Source organism: Myxine glutinosa, chromosome 5 (assembly GCF_964187855.1).
Source record: "Myxine glutinosa chromosome 5, kmMyxGlut1.1, whole genome shotgun sequence".
Lineage (NCBI taxonomy): Eukaryota > Metazoa > Chordata > Myxini > Myxiniformes > Myxinidae > Myxine > Myxine glutinosa.
Window position 1 is genome coordinate 31,297,073 of NC_136265.1, and position 5,330 is coordinate 31,302,402.

Here is a 5,330-nt window from a genome sequence, read left to right on the forward strand (position 1 = left end):
CCCGCGGGCTGGCAGCGCCAGGTGTTTGACGCCATCCACGGCCTGTCCCACCCGGGCGCGAGGGCCTCCCAAAGGCTGATCGCCGACAAGTTCGTCTGGCATGGCCTCCGGAAGGCCGTCCGCGGCTGGGCCAGGACGTGCCTCGCGTGCCAGTGCGCCAAGGTGCACCGGCACACCCAGGCCCCGTTGGCCCCGTTCACGGTGCCGGAACGCCGGTTTGACCACGTCCACGTGGACCTGGTGGGACCTCTGCCCCCCTCGCGGGGTTTCACCTACGTCCTCACCATGGTGGACCGCACCACCCGGTGGCCGGAGGCCGTGCCCTTGGCGTCGACAACGGCGGCCGATGTCGCGCAGGCTTTCATCGCCACCTGGGTCGCCCGGTTCGGCGCCCCCTCAGACATCTCATCCGACCGCGGCCCCCAGTTCACCTTGGAGCTCTGGGGGGCGGTTGCGCAGGGGCTCGGGGTCCGGCTGCACCGAACCACGGCCTACCACCCCCAGGCTAACGGCCTGTGTGAGCGATTTCACCGCTCATTGAAGGCCGTGCTCCGGGCCACGCTCCGCGACGGCGGCTGGGTCGACAGGCTCCCCTGGGTCCTGCTGGGCCTCCGGACGGCGCCCAAGGAGGACCTGCGCGCATCCGTGGCGGAGTTGGTCTTCGGGCAACCGCTGCGGGTGCCGGGCGAGTTCCTCCCCGACTCCACAGCACCATGGTCCGCGGCACAGCAGCGCTCCGCTCTGCAAGAGACCGCCCAGAGGTTCGCCCCGGTGCCAACGGCATGCCACGGGCACCCACCGACGCACGTCGCCCCGGAGCTTCGCACGGCGGAGTACGTCTTCGTCCGCCACGATGCCCATCGGACACCACTGCGGCCCCCGTACGACGGGCCTTTCCGCGTGCTGGAGACCGGGGCGAAGCACTTCACCCTGGACATCGGCGGTACTCCTGACCGCGTTTCGGTAGACCGCCTCAAGCCGGCCCACCTCGATGTGGACCATCCACCGCCAGTGGCCCGACCCCCACGTCGGGGCCGCCCTCCTGCGGGCGGACCCCCGGCACCGCCCAGCCCCGCCGCCCCCCGGTCCTGCACCCATCCCAGGGGCAGCCAGGGGCATCCCACCTGGCATCCCTGCACCCCGGACGCCGCCGATCGCCAGGGGGCGCTTCGGCCGCGTCATTCGTCTGCCCCGCAAACTGGCCCTCCAGGTGCGCGGGAATTCTGGGGGGGCGCGTGTGGCGGACACAAAAGCCCACTGGCATGGTGACATCATTCCACGCACCAAGTGGGCGGTGGCCACGCCCGAGGGGTAGGCGTGGCCTCATGATATACACCGGGCGACCAGCCCGGAGCATTACAGTGTTACAGTGTAGTCTTACAATAAAGACGTTTATATGTTACCGCTTGTCCGCTTCCTCCTTGCTCACAAGCAGCGCGCGTAACGCCGCGCTTTAATTCCATCGTTTGGAAAAACTGGAAAATGGAAAAATTGGGGAAAAGAAATATAGCCTATTTTACTCCAGGGGGTCCCAGGATTACCCACCCAAAAATTTGTTGCATTCGGTTCAACTGTTTTTGCGGTACCTGGGAACAGACAGACAGACATTTGGTGAATTATAGTAAGATGGTTGATGCAAGTCTGGTCCATATAATACATGTTCTGCAATGTTAGCGAGTCGCTGAGTCCCTCCTATCTCCTCAGCGTATAAGCCTGGTAAGTCGATATCAGGTAACATTTACATATCTAAATGTATGTTTTTCAACTAGCCAACTGCAACAATGGTGCGACGCTTGAGAGTACAGACTGCGACAAAACTGTGACTCACTATAAAAACTATATAGGGTGGCTCTAGCCTCGAAATCGAGTTTTTGTGCAGGGGCTTCAATGAGGTGAACGGCGGGTGCCACTGTTTTTTTTTTTTGTTTTTTTTGTATACTGAATCGAGGCTCGTGAAAGAGCTAACATTTATTTCACAAACAAATCAACCAGACAAACAAAATATACAAAAAGAGGGAGCGGAAGACAAGATGGGGAGAGAAGGGGAAGCACACAACCACAACATTTGAGAGCAGGGAGAAGTGTGGGAGGGAGAGGGCTTGGGGGCAGGAGGCGTGGGAATGGGGGGAGGGGGGGGGGGAAGAGGTATAAAACACAAAAGGGACCGAAATTAGCGGGGGTAGAAAATATCAAGGTTTTGGATGGGGGAGGATAAGAGATGGTGGTGAACAGCTGTTTTAAAGACCTGGAGGGTGGAGTGGGATTGAAGAGAGTGAGGGAGTTTGTTCCAGAGGTGGGAGAAAAGAGGAATGAAGGAGTGAAGGTGAGCAGAAAGTCTTGATTTTGGCAGTTTAACCATAAGAGGGTTGCAGGCAGATCTTGTGCGGCCTGTAGGAATATTTGGGGGACAGAGCCCAGAGAGAGCTGGGGGGGGGGGGGGGCAAGGCCAGAGAGGAGTCGGTAGAAGACGGAAAGACCACCAACCTGCTGCGGTGAGTGAGTGAAAGGCCCTTGGAGTTAGCTTCATCGCGGGAGATTCCAATGATTCTGAACGCTTTGGTTTCAACAGCGTGAAGACGAGCTAGGTGTGAGGCAGGAGCACCAGACCAGAGGGGAGAGCAGTATTCCATAGAGCTGCGGATGAAAGCCTTGTATGTGGTGAGGAGCTCAGGTGTGCCAAGGAAGGACTTCGCACGACGGAGGATGCCCAGTCGGCGACTGGCTTTGGAGGCCAGATTTGAAATGTGGTTTTCCCAGGAAAGATCATGGCAAATAGTGAGATGAACCTGTGCAAGGATGAACTGTGCAAGGATGAACGACCATAATCCCCCCCACCGAACATATCCCCGTTCGTATAACTGTTTTACTTTTAATACAGTGCTTTCAGAATGTATTCAGACCCCTTGACTTTTTCACATTTTGTGTTACAGCCTGAATTTTAAATGGATTGAATTTAACATTTTTGTCACCAATCTACACAAAATATCCCGTAGTGACAAAGTGAAAACTTGTTTCTTAGAATTTTTTACAAATTAATTGCAAATGAAATCCAGAAAGAGCTAATTACCTCCTCCACCGAAGGTGGATGGAGGTTACGTTTTCACCCCTGTCTGTTTGATTGTCACTTGGCCAAAAAAATATTTTTGGACAAGTATGTTGATCACCGGTTTGTGTGTGTGTTTGTCTGTCCACTCAATTACACTTGCCTATAGGTCATAATTTTAAACCGATTCTCACGAAACTTCACCAAATAGTAGAGTTGGTGGTCTGACAGAATCCTATTCTTCTTTTTTTAGGTTAAAAGGTCAACATAGGCCAAAAGCCAACCATTTTTTTTCAGATTTCTAAAATCCTCAATTTTCATCCGATTGACTTGAAATTTGAATAGGATTTACATATCAGCTAACAGAATTCAACCACCAACTATTTTTTGAGATCAACATAGGCCAAAAAGTCAACAACATTTTCAAATTTCTAAAATCCTCAGTTTTCATCCGATTGACTTGAAATTTGAATATACCTTTTCACATTAGCGTACTGAATTCAACCACCAACTATTTTGAGATCAATATAGACCAAAAGGTTAACATAGGCCTAAGGTCAATGAGTTCTTTCAAATTTCTAAAATACTCAATTTTCATCCGATTGATTTGAAATCTGAATAGGATTTGCATATAAGCTTACTGAAACCGACCACCAACTATTTTTGAGGTCAACATAGGCCAAAAGGTATGGCCAAATAGACCAACATAGGCCAAATACACCAAATTTCTAAAATTGTCAATTTTTCATCCGATTAACTTAAAATTTGAAGAGGATTTGCATATCAGGTCACATAATTCAACCACCAATTATTTGTGAGGTCATTTAACTCTACTGAGTGCCATTCTACTTTATTCTCTTTTGCCAAGTGTCGCTCTATGAGTGATTTTTCATTTGATTGTCTGTTTGTCTGTGAACCAGATATCTCAAAAGGTTGTGGACCGATTCAGACGAAATTTGGTGGACACGTTGGGTGGTATGACATGGACAAATTGATTAGATTTTTTTTCAAGATCTGGATAATAAAATTTTCTAAGTGATTCTTCACCATTGAGAGATTGGGCCAAAAACAATATATAGCACGATATCTCAAAAAGTTGTGGACGGATTTTGACTACATTTGGTGGATAAGTGTGTGTGACAAGGACCAATTAATTCGATTTTGGTGAAGATCTGAATATGGATTCGGATACGAGAAGTATTTAATCTTTAAGTGATTCTTCACCATTGAGTGATCGGGCTGCAACCGATATATAGCACGATTTATCAAAAAGTTATGGACGGATTTGAACGAAACTTGGGGGACCGGTTGGGTGTGTGACAAGGACTAATAGATTCCATTTTGGTGCAGATCACAATATGAATTCGGATACCATTATTTAATTCTTAAGTGATTCTTCACCATTGAGAGATTGGGCAAAAACCGATATATAACATGATGTTTAAAAAAGTTGTGACAAAACCTGGTGGACGAGTTGGTTAGGTGACAAGAACAAGCCGATTCGATTTTGGTTCAGGTCCGAATCCAGATCTGGCTTATCATTGGGATACAAAACAAACTGTTCAGCCTGTTGGAGGTATGCACTCTACCAAGTACCATTCTAGGTTGCATAAGTATTCAAGCAGTTTAAGGTGTTTTGCACTCTGAAGCAGGTTCTCCTCAAGGATTTGCTTGTATTTGGCTCAATTCATTGTTCCCTCTATCCTTACAAGTCTTCCAATCCCCACTGCTGAAAAGCATCCCCATAGAATGATGCTGCCACCACTTTATGGTAGGGACCTCTTGGCACTTAAACAAGCTTTGTACTCCGCCCCAGCATTGAGCCTGCCAGATTACGAAAAGCCTTTCTATCTATATTCACACGAAGTACATGGGTTTGCGCAATCAGTGTTGATTGAGAAACATGGTGGTAAGATGCACCCTGTTGCGTACCATAGTACTAAATTGGATTCAGTAGTCCAGGGATTCCCACTGTGTTTGAAAGCAGTCACAGCAGCTTCATATGCTGTGCAAACAAATGAAATATCTTGTTTTAGGTTCCCCTCTGATCCTTTTAGTACCACATGCAGTTACAACTTTATTGCTAAAGGCAAAAACAGCACCTGCCCACCTTGTGTGTAACCACATATGAACTTGTACTGTTAGCCACACAAAATGTCACATGCCGACGAAACCCTCCCTTAAACCCAGATTCTCTGTTACCTACAGTAGATGATGGAGAACCCCACGACTGTGAGGAAGTAGTAACTGTCGGTGATGTAAACAGATTGAATGTCCACACATCAAG